The sequence below is a fragment of the Crocodylus porosus genome, unplaced genomic scaffold (genome assembly GCF_001723895.1).
Source record: "Crocodylus porosus isolate Cpor-Errol unplaced genomic scaffold, CroPor_comp1, whole genome shotgun sequence".
NCBI lineage: Eukaryota > Metazoa > Chordata > Crocodylia > Crocodylidae > Crocodylus > Crocodylus porosus.
In genome coordinates, this window is record NW_017728948.1 from 72,925,622 (window position 1) to 72,943,140 (window position 17,519).

General features: G+C 40.0%; 1 protein-coding gene and 1 long non-coding RNA gene across 2 annotated transcripts in view; both read right to left on the reverse strand.

The window, feature by feature from the left end:
- Positions 1-17,519, reverse strand: part of CCSER1 (coiled-coil serine rich protein 1) — a 1,382,889-nt gene that overhangs the window by 167,766 nt on the left and 1,197,604 nt on the right. The window lies entirely within an intron of this gene.
- LOC109322103 lies at positions 4,613-9,315 on the reverse strand. Its single transcript, XR_002104313.1, has 3 exons — positions 9,238-9,315; positions 8,502-8,508; positions 4,613-4,624 (listed from the first exon to the last, which is right to left on the reverse strand). It is a non-coding gene; the product is annotated as an uncharacterized LOC109322103 (long non-coding RNA).

Consider the following 17,519-nt stretch of genomic DNA (forward strand, 5'->3'; position numbering starts at 1 on the left):
GGTCACAGGGCACCACGATGAGTGACTGCCATCAATCACAACCCTCTGGGTCTGACCACGAAGCCAATTTCCCAGCCAGCGGATCGTGGTATTTATGAAAACGACTCTTAGTTATTACTGAAGCCAGGGGTAATTTAGGTGATGGTTTCTTAAAAATCTTTTACAAATAACTTTAAATCTTGTTTTGTAAATCTCTGTTTCCCTGCCCTAGACCTTCCATACCTAGAGGCTGCAAACTGTGCCAGGATGCAGTGTTTTTGTGATATAGGTAAATGGCCAATATAGACAAATAAAAAAGGCATTATTGGAGCTATTTCACATGAAGCTTGGTTCTTTCAAGGTAGAAAGTTTAGTATGTTAACTGAGTTTGCCACCTCTCACTTCAAAGCACTCCAAATGCTCAGGGCATTGCACTACATTTTGCTATGTCCAAGCTGACAGAGCTTTACACAAAAAATAAAGTATTGTGGGGAGAAATGAAACCAAAGCAGCCAAATACATAATGAAATGAAGCAAACCTAAAGAAAAAAGATTTTATTTTCCTATTAATTACCCATCTATGAATATAACCCTTTAATTCAAAATAAGAACAGAATGTACATGATGCTAAGCACCATTTGTGTATTAGGCAAATAAATTATCTTAAATATTTCAAGAACAAAAAACCCCATATGGCATATATAAAGTATACTTTAGTAGTATAGAAACCTAAGTAGAGTGAGGTATTACCTGGAAAAATAAAATCTCAATATACTGAAAATCTTTTATTTCTTCATGGGAATAACTGCAATATCCCTCAATAATAATTTGCTGATTTGGCCTGAACTGGACCAACTTTAATGCTTGAGTAAAAAAACAACTGAAGACAATAAAATGATTCTTGGTTTTTACACCAATTAATGCCTATGGAAGTTTTTAAAACTCTCTCATTTCTGTGACACTTGTAAAGTTATTTTTCTGCTATGACATGGGGCCACAAGAGAATTTATTGGAAGAAAAAATTCAGAATAATGCAGGAACACTAGGTGTACTTACCTATGCAGTCATCACAACACAATAAACTCCAATGCAGTTTGTGTCAGAGTTTATCACTCCTGGGTGATGCATTTACACATGCACCTGGGATTACAGCAGATTGAGCTGGGTCAGAACAGCCCCAGCTGGCAGGAAATCCAGGGGGCTCAGCCTGCTAGTCCACAGCTGCTCCGAGCCAGCTTAATGTGCTGCAGAGGAGCCGGCTGGGTCATAAGGGTGCTTCAATGTGGGGCTAGCTGGCAGGCAGCCCCCACTCTGAAGTACGCTCATGAGCCAGCCAGCCCCATCAGCATCTACCTGTGCACTGTTCACTAAAGAATGCAGCTGTAGGATAGTACTTGTGTTTACAAGTACTAACCTACAGTGGAGTTAATTTACTGCAGCCTAATAGATGTGGATACTTTACTGTGGAGCTAATTAGGCAACTGTAGTAAATGTCTTGTGCAATTGCAAGCCTTTTTTTGTTTGTTTTGCTGCTGCAAAATGTAATAAAAATGGCATTTTAAATATATCTCTTTCTTACAAGATTTGCATCTGCAGGTAGATAGGTAGAGAAAATTATGGTATTACCTCTGACATACAGCTGCTTTGCATTCAATGGGTAGAGGGGACAAGGGTAAATTTGGAAGATGTAAATTGATGCCATAAGCACAAAGCCTAGGCCTCAATTGAGAATATATATTCTCTTACCATTTTTTAAATTATATTTGCAGATATCACTGGCTTAATAAATTACTGATATTTGATAAGGTATCCAGGCTGTAGTCATATTGGTCTAGAGGAAAAAGCAAACAGGGCTTGTGGTAGAGGTAATGTCTTTTATTAGACCAACTAGATTTTTGCAAACAAAAAATCTTTAATTGTAAGCTTTTGGGCACAAACGCCCTTCATCAGGCATTGGAGAAAAGATTGTAAAAGTTCTCCTATGTAGAAATGAAAGTTCAAAAATCTAGTTGTTTTAATAAAAGATATCACCTCTACCACAAGCCCTGATTGCTTTTTCCTCTATACCAATATGGCTACAACCTGGATACCCGACACATGGAAGATATTTAATTTTAGCCAATTTTTTAAAATGAAATCTTCATAATTTCACAAGGAGGAAACAACTTTGACCATCTGAAACCCGGGCTACGGCTCCTGCTTCTGTTCAAGGTAATGTGCATCATCACAGAACCTCACAAGAGAGCTGAGAGAGACCTTACCAGCTAAGAACTGCCTGCCCAGAGGAGTATTCCATCTATTGACTCCTGTGAAATCCTCTGAAACATGAACTTTCATTTGTACCCAGGAGAATTTTTACAATCTTTTCTCCAATGCCTGATGAAGGGTGTTTGTACCCAAAAGCTTGCAATTAAAGATTTTTTTTTGCAAAAATCTAGTTGGTTTAATAAAAGATATCACCTCTACCATGAGCCCTGATTGATATGTAATAAAGCTGTTATAAAAATAAGCATTCTCTATTACAAATGGTTATGAGAACTTCAAAGAAGGTATTACATAGGGTAATCATCCCTCTTTATAGGCAACTTATATTCCTGTTTGACATTTTAACAAATGATTTATCATATTAAGCCACCTGTTAACTATTTACAATGCTTTATTACACTATATATAAATGAAGTTGTTCATACTGAGACCATTTGGGTAGTATCACATAGGCCTTAACCATAAAATATAAACTATTTGGTTAAAGTTTAACGTCTTGAAAATTAAAGTATACATCTGTCTTGGGGCATGCCTGTCAGACCACAGTTAGGTGTGTTTGACTATATGGTATGTTGAAAAAATAAGTCATTTATTTGATTAGACATCATATTTTCATGCATAAAAAGTTATATTTGAAGCAGCCCAACCTTCAATCTGTTTTCCTCTTTCATTCTTTGCATGTGTCTTGAATTTTTTATAAGACTACTAGCTTTTCCCCTTATCATTCTACTCTGATAGAGCACAACTAATTTGAAGAGTTTATGGCTTAGTGTCACTAGAACATATGGTGCATTTGTCTTCTAAGGGTCACAACCATCTTCAGAAGTTTGTTACTACAACACATGCATCTTGTTCACCTAATTACAAAGAGTCTTCTATGTTCTGGCTAATTTTCCTTCACCAAGAACATAATCTAAATGTAGCATATGGTTTCTACAGTTCTCACTATTCTTTTAAGAACTATGTACATTTGCTTAAGAACTTGCTTGACTGCACAGTTAGAGAGGTTGCTGAGTATTTGAATAACTAGTTAATGGCCATCTGTACTGCTGAGTATTTATTTACTAAGAGTTTTTATAAACCCATGGTTTTCACTGTACATTTGCACACTTCAGTAAGTCTTAGAAATTAAACCAATAGCTCTTCACAGACGTTGTGCCCCCAGCTTAAAAGGTGGCCTGAAGTTTGCACACAGAACACACAGCTGGTCTGACTGTTAGAACTACAAAGGTAGATTTTGATTTAGTAATACATAGCAGTAAAGTCTGATATGTTGTCATTCTATTTCTATTTAAATCTTATTTGATATCTCCTAATCTTAACTTCCCAGTGGAGCTGAACCATCATGAGACCTGACAATCATCTTCTCTAAATCAAATCTTTGTGGATTTGTGCACAATTTTATTTTAAATATATATATATAGAAATTCTAAAGCAAGTTTGCCTTCCCCCACCCCAGATGAGTGAAAAAGACCCACTGCAACCAGTTCAAATTCTAGTAAGTCCCATATAGCCCTGTTTTGAGGGTTTACTTGATCTAGAAGGTATGCAAAAGCCTTGCACAAGACTGAATTTAACCCTAAGGAGATTAAACAGGATTAAACAATTATCTGTTATTCTTGCTCATACATTTTAGACCTTGCATGATACCCTGACTCCAGTGTGCAAGTTTTGACACACACTTGAATAAGGATTTCACCCCCTGACTTTTGCCAGTCAAACAGAACTAAAAGATTTTTACACTGTTTGCAGTGTCTCTCACCCTTCAGCCTAGAGAAGGATTCATAACACTAGTACTTTATGTCACTATCAAAAGTTGTGATACCTGAGACTTGTTTTTTCCAGGGCTGCTGCTGCATTTGTTTTACTTTCACTTATAGTTTTCTAAGTAGGTTAAATTCACCCCCAGATACAGTGACAGCATGTTAGCTCCACTGATGCCCTGTTTTGAGGTGCTTATGTGGGGTTTCAGTGGTATGCAAACTTTCTGTTTGTTTATCATGCTGGCATGAATATAACCCATTATGACTGGCAAATCCCCAAGTGCTTTTTTTCAGTTTCACCAAGTCATGCATGTGATTAACTCATCTTGCAATACTTGTAGAAACAGTTTCAGAATTAAACTTTCTAGAAGCACAAACCTATCCATATAACTGATTAGAAAAGATGACTGGTCTTGTAATTACAGGAAACAGGGGCCATGTGGAGATGTTAGGTTTCTACTGGAGATTGGCTACCAGCCCAGTAGAAATTGCAAGCCTATAAAGGCATTCATTCATTTTCTCCCAAAGGAAACATGTCCCATCTAAGAGAAAGATCTATTAGGGTGACACCTAGAGAGAGAGTTTCTCTCACAAGAACAAATGTCTGCATGCTTCTGCTTGACTTTTCTGTGATATGAAGGAGATTAGCAGCAGCTCTCCCTGTGCTTTCTAGACCAGAGAGGAAGCAGAGGACACTCTTGTCTGGGGAAGGTATGGGAGGGCATTTCCAGGAAGTCGGGGGAACATTACCCCTCCAACCCCCCGTGCTCCCTCCACTATTAAAGAGTTGAAACATAGGGAAGGAGTAGCCCCTACCACTCCCCACATGTTCCCTTTTCCCTGGGGTATTCCTGGTCTAGGTATCAGTCAGGGGGCATTGCCCTCCTGCTGTACTCCCCTCTGAGTCCTGTCTGTGGGAGGGGAGGGGAGTGGAGCAGCAGGGAAAGATTTCCCGTTGTTCCCCAGACTGGGATGTGCCTGGTCTAGGGAAGTGCAGGGAGTCCTTCTTCACTGCTCCCCTCTCCTCCAGGGAACAGGAGTGTAACAGCCATTACTTCCCACCTGTTCCCCAGATTGAGATCACTCAAGTCTGGGGGAAGCACAGGGAGCAGTGGAACAGTGGTGGCTGCAGGATGAATACCCATCTTTCTCCCTCTGCTGGAAAGATTTCTAGCAATGGTCATTTGAGAGACATTTCCTCAGCTAGAAATGAATGGTGGTTCCTACCCAAGGATACTGGTTTTGGTTCTTACACTGATATCTGGTGTGACCTTGCAGGAGACAATTTAATTCTTCTCTATGTTATCCTCTCTATCCATTAAATAGCTGTATTAATATTTAACTCATACGGCTAATTATTAGTATTATTAAATACTGTGAAGCTAAATTAATTAAATGCTTATAAATTCCAAAGATCAATGGTACAGAAATATTACTGTTATTAATATTAATGTTATATTTGCTTGTTTTCCATGCACTTTGTTTGTAAGCTTGTTCCAAGAATGTGTGCCTGTTTTTACTGAGGTGAGCACTTCCAATTCATTTTTCTAGTTATTCTATGATGGGTTTTGTGAAAGGAGGAGAAAGAATGGCTTGGCACAACTTCTTTTATCATGGACTTCACTTAAGGATACCCTTAATATTTTGACTCTACACTCTTTTGTTGCACATGAGTCACAGGCTTGTAGCATTTGGAATGCAGTATTAATTTTGACTTAACATTCTTCCTTGGTCTCTTTTATTAAATGATTTGGCCTCATCACTTTCTTTACAGTTTTTACTTCCCACTAGGAGGTCAAACACTGCTTGAAATCTAGTTTGTCAGTTTGTGCTCATAGCCACAAATGGAACCACAGTTTGCTTCTTGCTCAGGACCTCAGAGTATACCCAGAACCCTCAGCTAGTTATGTACTATAATTTACTTAATTTGGATTCTGCTGTGATTTTTGGATCCTAATCAATAATGGAGTTGCTGCCCTATAGCGGAACTAACAGCAGGAAGACCAGAATTATGAAAACAGCAGACTTGTATATTATGTGTTTTTCCCTGTTTGTCTTTTTAACTTTAATATTGTTTCTGTAACTTCTAGCACCATTACAAAATTTCCTTATTGTTTCTATGTTTTCATCCCTTGAATACATAGTACATGATCAAATTTGATGTGTACTCATGACTGTTAAGATTTGATAGTACTTAGATGTTATCGTCCTTATTAATTGCATAATAGCCAACCAGCAACACAATTTCTCATTGATCATATGCTATTTATACATACAGAGAGGTAGCTAGCCATATTATTTTGAAATCAGTCAGAAGGCAGGGTAGATATGCACCTACAGAAACTAAATAAGACACATATAGAGAACACAAGCTCTTATGAACCAAAGTTGCTATTCATACTTCATTCTTGTTACCCAGGGATTTCATTTACTACACTTCAGTATGAATGCCCTCTCAATTGTGTTGCTCATTTGCCTACAGATTTTCATTACCAATAGCAAATACATTTGACTATATTGAAATGTTCAATTCTTCTCTATATTTTACCAACCCACCTGTTATTTGCTCAAATCAAGTAAAGGGTTTCTGCTCAGATGCTCTCAAATTTTCTCTTTTGTAAATTAGTATTTTGTTTTATATTCATAGCAAAATATATGAAAATCTCTCCTAAAGCGAAACTTAGTCAGAAAGGCATTTACAATCTGAGTTAAATATTTACCCACTGAAATACTTGCACAGTGTAACAGGCAGAAATGCCACTCTGGAAAGCTAGGAGGTTTGGATACTGTATCTGAACCATAATGGTATTAAGGCGGACAGCTTCAGACAATGGTTCACTTTTGCTCTAGTGTGGTATTCACTATAAATAAATACAATTATAAAACTAGGCTGGTTTCAACACAAGAAACAGAAAGGAGGAGGAGGAAGAGAAGAAGAAGAAGAAGAAGGGGAAAGGAAGGAGAGAGGGAGGAGGAAGGCAGGGAAAGACAAGATCCTGTGACAATAAGATGAGAATCCCACAAATATTACCATCATCAATATTTTTATCAGCACAATATCAGCCTTTATTTTATTTTGTTTGATCCTGATTCAAGTCCTCTCCTTCTTAAAAAAATGACTTGGCTTTACACGCCATAAACATCTGCAGTAGTTTTTTTTTTTTATATGAAAATGATAATTACTGAATGATCTGGAATGTCCTGATGTGGCATACTGGACTTGACATCATAAGCAGATATGTGTTTTCTCTTACGCATGTAGGCTTCAAGGTGGTATCACTCATGTTGGACAATTCTCTTTGCAGTTGTACTATTATCTCCTTGTAGGGAGCCTAGTACTGTAGATGGGTAACGTGAATACATACAGGAAACTCCAGTGTAAGTATTTTTCCCGTTATAGTTCTATAACCAGAAGTTTGTATCCAGTCTAATTTTGACTGTCAGTGCAGAAGCTGTATTGTGATCAGGGAAACAATATTGGGGATAAAAACAAAACATTTAATGTCTCAGAATATAGCAGAATCCCCTTAAGTAGCATATGTGAGTGGAAATGGAAATAAAGTGATTATTCCAATTATCAAAAGCTCATAGGAATGCACTGAGCTGAGAGAAATTCACCTTCATTTAATAAGCTGCTTAAAATTAGCATTATAAAATGCAATAAGACAGTGAAAAACTATATTAAATATATTAAATTTAACTGATTTAACTGCAACCTTGCAGGAAAACAGGATGTAATGAACAAATGGGGATATTTCCATTCTCCCCAGTAAAAGAGATAACACTAACAAACACCAGTTAGGCCATATAACTAATGGTGATTGGACTTACAAAAACCAATAATGACCTTTAAATGGACTTCCAATAAAATTTGCCCTTTCCTTAGAGTCCCTAAAATGCATTGCATTTTGAGAGTGTAAACAAGTGCTTGCAGGATTTCAAGCCACCTAAACCTAAACTGAGAGGGGCATGTACAGGTGTATACCAGGAACAGCATGGGCAGCCTGAACTAAGAAACTCAGAGGGAAGGAGGGGCTGGCAGTTCCATTAGAGGGACTGGCAGGTCCAAGCAGGCTGCCTTGTCCAGGGGAGTAGGCTGGCTGGGAGGCTAAAAGTAGCCCATTCAGGGTCAGAAAGTTCAGAAAAGCACATCATAGGGATGTGGCAATTGACTGGGCTTTCCCATGCAGGCATTCACTAGACCTGGTTAACCCATTTTAGATTGGGTTAATCCAGGTTGGTCTAAAAGTTAATTCACCTTTGCAGGTGAACTAATTTTAGATTGGGGGCATGCCATTTTTAGGGCAATTTAAGCCCTGTGAACACATGTCTGTTGAGGCATTTAGATCAGCTTGGTTAGCTTGATCTAAATGTAACACTTGAACGTACCCTGAATCTACTCTCAGGTGCTTGTCATATTTAAGTGGGTATGCAAAAAACTGGATTCTGCTTAATTAATTAAAACAAAAACAAACCAAAGTTCAGAATAATGACTTTACTTCTTGGTTAATCAAAAAGCAATCTTGATTAAAGAAACTTCCTTTGTATCAGCAGAGGAGTACTTCTGAGCAATACTGGGTGCATCTACACATGCAATTAATGCATCTGAATTTTCTGCACAGAAAATTCAGGCTTATTAAAGCACTCTTTGGTGCACACTGATGTGATGGGTTAGCTGGTAGTGATTTGGCCCAGGGGTTTTGAAAGGGTAAAAGATGATTGGATGGCTTGGAATTCCCTTTCCTCACCAATCAGGCCCCAGAGACTTACCCTCCATGTCCCCTGATTGGCCCCTTGGGTCATCTGGAGGGGGAGAAAGGGGAAGTGCATCTGACTCAGGAGAGACCAGCGAGAAACCACAAGGAAGGTGTTTCAAAGAGCTGGCAAGAGCTGGGCCAGTGGGGTAGGAGCAGTTGCCCCAGAAGAACCTGAAGAAGTGGAACCTGCAGGCAACAGTTGGACCTTAAGCAGTGCGGTGTCTGGCCAACAGAAGAGGCTCCCTGCTGGCCTCCAGGATTCTGCTATGAGAGGCTGTGGCCAACAGGAGAGGCTCCCCAGCTCCCGCAAAAATATGAGCAGTGACCTGTGAGGTTCCCAGCCCTGCTTCCAGCCTCCAATAAGAGGCCAGGAAGCTTGACATGAAGCAGGGACTCCTGAAAGGTCATGACCCCTAGCAGTGAGAGTAGTACCAGCACTGGTGACTACCTAGGAGATTTTTTCTGGCTATTACATGGGAGATTTGAGTTCAAGTCCCAGCTGGGATGATTTAGGGTGAATGAAGTAACAGGCAGAAATTGTTGTTGCAGTGGAAAGAACAGGCAGAAATTGTTGTTGCAGTGGAAAGGGGTCATTGTTTTTTTTCCCCCTCTGCCCTCCCTTGCCCCTTCCAAGTTACCTACACCCTATATTTCTTATTATTTGACATTTTGTATTTTGTGCCTTTTATATTTTACCCACCAGTATTGTTTGTTCTGCTATTTGTGTTTTATGTTTTGTTAACCCTGTCTTTTGTCAACTGGATGAATATGTCTATGATTGTAAGTGTCTAACCTTTATTGAATCTTGCCCCCTATACCCCCTGGTTTATACCTGGTATGTTCCCACTACTGTTCTCTCATTAAAAGGTATATGGTTAAGTCCCCATTGATGATCTGGCTCTGCTCTATAGGGGGAGGAGGGTCTCTACACCTCCCACAATGCTTGTGCACCTGCTCTGATCCGTTCAATTGGAGAGGGGGTTACATCTTGGAGTACTGCCTGGGTTACATCTACAAATGCATCCCTGTCAGAAGCAACCTGAGCTGGACAGGAGCAGCTTAGTCCAGGGTTGCTCCTGCCCTGCTCTGCCCCCCTGCAGCCACCAAAGAGAGCTCCAGACTCCCACAGGTGCCAGCCCCAGGCAGGCAGGGAGCATGGGGACCAGCTCTGTCCCAGACAGGGGGACATTGGGCTGTCTCTGAGTGTGGAGGGACAGGGGGAGCTATCTCAGCTGCTGGACAGCTGCCTCCCAGCTCCATGGAGATAAGGATAGGTCCCAATCTCCATGAGGCTAGGAAGCAGCTGCCTGGCAGCTGAGACATCTCCCCCAGCCATGTGGAGATCAGGACACTTCCTTATTTCCATGGGGCTGGGTTCCCTGTGGCCCCACATTGCCTAGGTTGACCAGGAACAATTTGTTCTCAGCTAGTCTATATGTGTGGTACAGCACATTAGTTAATGCACCATTTTTCTAGTACCTGTATCTATAGTTACTAGAAAAATAGTGGATTAAACTAATATACTGCACAGTAATTGCTCTGCATGTGTAAACGGTGATGTTTACTGTGTATTAAATTAGTCTTGTGCAATTAGTCCACTGTGATTATTTGGCTATGCTTATTTTCAGTGCACATTTGTACTTTTAGTTTGTAGAAAGTCATACAGAAACAGTCACTTTACAATGAAATTTTGCAGCCAGCACCAGCAGACAATTATTTTTTGAATAAAATTGCACCATTGTTTTGATGGATTTTGCACAAAAATACAATTGGCTAGATGCAGAGATGGCTTAATCAATGAAAACTACACAGACACACACCTACCAAGAACTTTTCTGATTTTTTTCTATTATATAATTCCAAACCAACTTCACATGTAAAACCGAGATTTGGCAGGCAATTAATTAAGCAAAAAATTACAATGACAGAAGATTACAGGAAAGTTACTTTAAAATATCCAGATCAAAGCACACTCTGCAGATGCAGAATAACATTTTCAAATGATAACAGATATTTGGCTCTGGCGGCTATGAGCCCCACAGCTGATGGGACTCACAGTGGGGCCAAGCTCCCAGTGCTGCCCTCATGTGAGCCCTGCAGTTGATGTAGGCTCACAGTGTGGGGAGTGCTAGGAATGCTGCAGTTGCTCCAAGCCTTGCCAGCTGTGGGGCTCACAACAGCAGCACTCTGGTACTGCCCCTGATGTGAGCCCCACACCTTACAAGACTCGTGAGGGGTGCAGTGTTCTCCCTACTGCAAGCCCCACAGCTGACAAGGCTCAAAGCAGGGGCAGGACCAGGAACTATCACCATTGCAAGCCTTGCCAGCTGTGAGACTAGCAGCAGGTACCCCCATGGCTGGAAATCTCTCAATTCATTGGGCTCCCAGCCACAGGGGAGCACTTGGCCACCTGAAAATTAATGCTGTGATTAGAACAAGCTACAAAATTATTACACATTTTTGTGGAATAACTTTGTAGATTACTGCTTGTTTTATCACACCATCAATTGGTTGAATGTGTAGCTGGGTCACAACTTCAGGCATGATTAGCTGGTTAATCACACCTTAAGTATAACATGTAGAGGGGGCCTAAGTGCCATATACATAGCTGTCTAACTGCAATTTTTGATACTTATGCACAGTTTGGATTCTATCTGCACTACTGCAGCTCAGTGGTGCTCAATCTTTTTACCCCGTGGGTGGGATGGACTGTGTCAGTTCCATCCATGGGCTGGATCCAGCTATTGGGCTCGATCTGGTATGCAGGGCCAGTGCAATTGTGGGTCCATTCTAGTTGTGGTGGGTGGTGTACAGCTCAACCCTGATCTGTCTTCCAGATGGGGGCAAAGGGAAGCAACCTGGCCCTCATCCAGATGCATGGGGGTGGTAGGAGCATGGGGAGCAGCCAAGCCTTGATCCAGGCACATGGGAAGCAGGTCAAAGCAGTCCTAATTCAGATGAGCAACTGGGACAGGGATAGGAAGCAACCTGGCCCAGTCTAGACACATGGCACACAGGCCCAGCCCTGATCCTGTTGTGTACCAATGGCCCAGGCAGGGCTGGATCTGACTGCATGGAGCTTCTATCACTCTCCTGCTGCCAAATTTTCCACCCTACAAGGATTCCATGGACTGATTGCCATGGTCTACAGGCCAGAGGTTGAGCACCCCTAGTTTAGCTTAACTCACCCTGTGCTTTCTGTTTGAGTATGCTCAGAAGGCTGCATTTAGACTGTGTGGTCTCCAGAATGGAAGAGAATCCCACACACATGACAGTAATGTGTGTCAAATTTAAACTTTAGTTGAAAACACAACTAATGAGTATTTGGTGGTGGGAAGCAGGGAAGGGGGTAGAGGCCCTCCCCGCCAAGGCAGATGGCCTGGGAAATGTACTGAGTCACTGACCTGGGAACAAGGCAGGTGGACTGGAGCTGGTGCCACCCCTCCCGCACACGATATGCCCTTGCTCCTGCCTGGTGCACCATGCCGCCCTGCCTCCTGGCCAAACTCTAGCCCAGGACTTTTGACTAACGAGCCAGGACTGGGCTACAGAATCCTGGAATGACCCAGTCAAAACCAGGACATATAGCTACCCTATCTTTGAAGAAATAAGATGAAAATGAATCTCTTCATTAATGGAGAATTTTAAATACTAGACTAATGAATTTCAAAAATCTGGCTTCTCTCCAACAATTGAAAGAAAGCCTGTTCTACATTTCTTAGGTGTATTTGCATTATACGTGCAAAGAAGAATTGCCAGAATCAAATGGAATTCTCCTGCTAAGTCTTATCTTTTTCCATCATCTCATACTGCATTCTGTTTTAATTTAAATTGTCAGGATGGATACTTTTACTGTATGCTTTGAGCAAACATTACGGATTACATAAATGTCATTATTTTATTATATACAATTTTTACTGTTCATTTTACTATATTGTTTGGTGAAATGCATAAATAAACTGCTACTCCAGTAGCCTCATCTACACTTCAAGAAGTTTACCTGCAGCTGACAAATATTACTGCTGAACTTGTATGGATTACGGATTTCATGATCAGGTAGATTAGACAATTAGGCAGAGCTGTAAGAAACCAGATTCTGGTACACATAATTACAGGTGGGCATTACATATGGAGTCTACCAGCCATCAAATAGTGGCTTATACTTAAAAACCTCAATTTTCAGTTTATGCATAGTTTTCAGTACCTAAAAATTCTTCACATTTATACACAGGTAAAATATCTGCCATTCTAGAAACATTCTGCTTTATCCCATGATGAACTACAGCTTGTGCTAACAAATCAAAAATAACTTGTGAAATCACACTGTCCTCCTAATCAAGAAAAGGGAACAGTTTCTGAGTGTGAACTGAAGGCTCTGAAAATTGTAGTTAAAACTGAAACAGTGAATTTACAGGCAAATTGAGGTCTCTGCTAAATGCATGAATTGTATGCAGATCTGCCAAGTCAAAAGCTCAGTACAGTCTGGAATTATCTGAACCAACTGAAATGCAAAGATAACTTATTCACTGAGTAACAAATACAATTCTGACACACTATCATTCAAACCTCTGAGTCCATTATAAACAATATCCCCAGTCAGCTCAGTGTCTGTGCATCCTTGCTCTTGAGGAAGCTTACCACACAAACATGGCCCTTAGTCATTAATTATCAATTAGACTGTATTTGCGTATTCAAAAAATTTGGTTTCATATGAGGGACCATAAAACTGAGCAGTATCCTCCTGTGCCTTTACCAGAACTGAGCCATGACCCTTATGCATTAACATAATTGAGCCAGCTCAGCTCATGCCTTATTTTATATTTTCCCCACTTTTGCGTTGCTAATGAGTAGGGAAAATCCATTAAGGTAATGTAATTATGCTGGTTGGAACATGACAGGGAAGTAATCCAAGTTCATTTAGGATCAATCTCTAAATATGCCCTGCAGTTTGCATGCTACAAATCTGCAAATATTTTGGGCCAGTCTTGGATCTCATTTACTCTAGCATAAAAAAATTGAGTAAATCCTTGCAGGTCACTGGAGTTATTCTGAATTTACACCAGCTCACCTGAAATCAGAACATGGACCATAATATACAAGCTTAATACTACTCTAGATATGAAAAAGTTGCTCAAATAATCAAGCATTTTTACAAGATGTGATTTCAAACTGAATTGAAGTTTTGCTGCTTTACTGCCTTTATAACTTCCTAGCATATATCAATATTTAGGCTCCAGTCTTAGAGTCCTAAAATCTCCTATTAAAATCTGTGAACTCCTGGATTAAAATTTTACATAGAAAATAACTCTTTTCAGAAATAAATGAATATGTGGGTTTTGTAAGAAGATTTTGCAGGTGAACTAAATTTGCTGATGGGGAAGGGAAGAACCCAGCATAAGTATACAACAAAGGATGGTGAAATAAAGTTATCTGTTGTCAATTAAGGTGGTGGAAACTATAGTTGCATAAGAGAAATTTTAAAATTTTGTCTAGCTTTAGTAACAGACAGTCCTCAAGATGAAAAGGGCATGTCTACACTATTAAAAGATCTACCATTCTTCGGTACATGTTAATGAATCCTCCCAAGAACATGAGTGTATTGGCTTATGCTAAAAACTGCTATGAAAGGACAGTCATCCATTTTGGGGTATAGTATGTGCAAAGCTGTGAAGTTCCTCACAGCAACAAAATGCTTGGATGGCACAGATATGCCCAGAATGGTTAAGAATTCCTTAACACTGTAGAATATTTAAAAACAACCAACCATTGTTGGGAAACACAAGCCATGTAAAAAACCAAAACTTCCCTTAGTGTATACTGAGGCAGTTTCTTTAACTTAAATGTAGCTATAGCCTTTTACACAACCTGAGGCTCTGGCTCAGCATGTTTAAAAATGTACATAAGTAAGGATAGGGGCTGTAGAACATGACACATGCAACCATTAGTATCCATATAAATAGCTGTATATGAAACTACATTTAAAATGCTGTATTCCCTTACACTATTTTTAATCACTAAATTAATATGTGTAAGGCCTTACCTTTCATTTTGAAGGATGGTCCAGAAGGATGCTGGCTAATCAAGCCATAAGGCAATAATTTCTAGTAATTTTTTTAGGTTACAAATAAATTGCTTTTCAAAATTTACTACAACACTAGTTAGTAAATGAACGACTGTAACAAAGCTTCGGCTATCTTCAAACAAAATAATTACATCTTTAAAGCAGGCATCTTTAATTAGGCATGCACCAGTCCCCTGTATGACATTTCAGAAAGCAACAAATGATAGTCATAAACAGTGATTTGATCTGCACTTCAGATCCACAAAAACAAAACAATGCAGATGAAAATGAACTATAACACAATACTTATTTATCCATTAGTGGGTTTTTGTCATTAGGGAGGTGAGTAGTACAGCTGAGTACCAAGCATCATATATCAAGTGTCTGCAATTAGACTAATAAAGAACTGAACTAGCAATACAACTGGAGGGGCTCGTTCAAAATGAAAATGATTATCCCTACGGACTAGTTTAAGCAGATGTTAGTTCATTAAAAGGAACTATTTTGGTGGTTCTCAAATTGAAGTCTGCAGATTATTTGCACCCTAAGTGCATCAATACCTGCCCCTGAGTGCGCATTTTGGTACCGCGCAATCATTTCACACTTGTTTTAGCAAGTACTAAATGACTGCACAGTACCTGCCGGTACTGCACAGTCCCAGTGGCACATGGGTTTTTTCAACCTTACTGCGCAGTAGCAACAAGCTGCTGTGCAATAGCTCATTGCTACTGTGCAGTAGTGGTGGCATCACAGCACATTGCTGATGCTATATTGCTGTAGCAATGAGCTATGTCACCATAGCTCACCACTACAGCAACATTGCATCTTGTGTAGATATGCCTCCTGAAAAGTATTGTAGTTTGTAATAGTTAGCTCTCCTCTTTAATACCTCTGTATGACAGAATGCAATGCCATTCACAGATACTCAAAGCTAGTTCTGAACAAGTCAGGTCAAGTGCTAGAAGCAGAATAGCTGCCATAGCACAGTGCTGTGCATGGGTTAATATGCTGTGCTTCTCACTAGAGCTAATAAGCCCATCCACCATACTTTGCTAAATCAGCTATGCAGTAGCAGTTTGAGTAGATGTGATATCTTTTATTAAACCAACTGAGTGGTTGGAAAAAAGTTCTTAGCAAGCTTTCGGACCTCTTCAGGCATAGGGAATCTCCGCTGTTCCGAGATTCCAAGAAATGAGAGAAGCTAAAAATATGGCAGGAGGTTTGTGAGAATGTAAATTGGTAGAAATTAGAAAGACAAAAGGTAAAGCAGAGTGGTAAAGCAGAAAGGGAAGGGGCAAGAGAGCGGGGGGGAAGGCTAAAGGGAGACATTACAGTGACAGAATACAATGTAGAAAAGCTGTCAGTGAAAAAGAAAATAGTTGGAGATCAGGAAAACTGGGATGAGAGAAACTCAAAATGTGAGAGGATGTAGTGAAAATATAAATAGGTAAAAAGGAGAAACAAAAGGTAGAGCAGGGGAGGGAGGAAGAAGAAACCAGGGCGGGGGGGAAGCCAAGAGAAACGTACAGAGATAATAATACAGGATAAGGAAGAGGCTGTCAATGAAGAAGGAAGTAGTAGAAAATCAGGGAGACAAAGGGCAGAATAGTGCGGGAAGGGAAGGGAGAAGGGGGGGGGGTGGAAGAAAAACATAAAAGGTCAGCTCAGACAGGTACCTGTTCAATCAGATGTCAGGCAGGTTGTAATGTGTCATGAAACCAACGTCTATATTGAGTCCATGATTTTTTGTATCCAGTAGATTTATGAAGTGAAGTTCGTAAGCTCATCTATGAAAGGTGTTTTGTAAGTTGCCATAGCACAGTGCTGTGCATGGGTTAATATGCTGTGGCATATTTTGTAAGGCAGGTCCCCTTTCTGCTTAACCTTTTGACTTTCTAATTTCTAACTCTTTAAATTCTCACTGACATCCTGCCACACTTTTAGCTTCTCTCATTTCTTGAATTCTCAGACCAGCAGAGATTCCCTATGCCTGAAGAAGGGTGACTGCACCTGAAAGCTTGCTAAGAACTTTTTTCCAACTACTCAGTTGGTTTAATAAAAGACATTACATCTGTTCAAAGAACCTTTCCTGCCTATGTCCTTAGACCAACACAGCTACAACCAAAGACCCAGCAGTTATGCAGTATCTGCACTTGAGCTAGCTAGGGTACCCGTGCTTGGCACTGCAGCTGGTCATGTAGACATGTCATTTGTTTCTACATGCTACAGTAAATTAAAAGAACCTAAAAATGCACCATCCCATCATTTTCTATGTAAGCAATTGCTGTGGTTACTACAGAAACATTAATTCATTTCTAATGGGAAAGAAGGGTGACCTAACAGGCACTGTCTCTATGAAGATGAAAAATGATACTAGGAAACCATTTGAGAATCCCTGCACTCAGTTTTGATATAAACACAATACAATTCCTGGAGACTGATTGCCTTCATGCAGTAGTAACTATTGCACATACTGTAGCCAAGAATGCATAATAAGACACAGTGAATGAGGGAATAAAAAAAAGAAATAAAATGGAATGAAAATAGTATGCTCACATATGAAATAAAGACAAACAACTAACCAAACTAGGCCTGGCCTCATCATGGATGTATTGGGAAATATAATATCCTCATACTCGTCCTGTCATACTAACCTGAGCACAGGACGTACCCTAGTTAACATTGTCCTTGGAT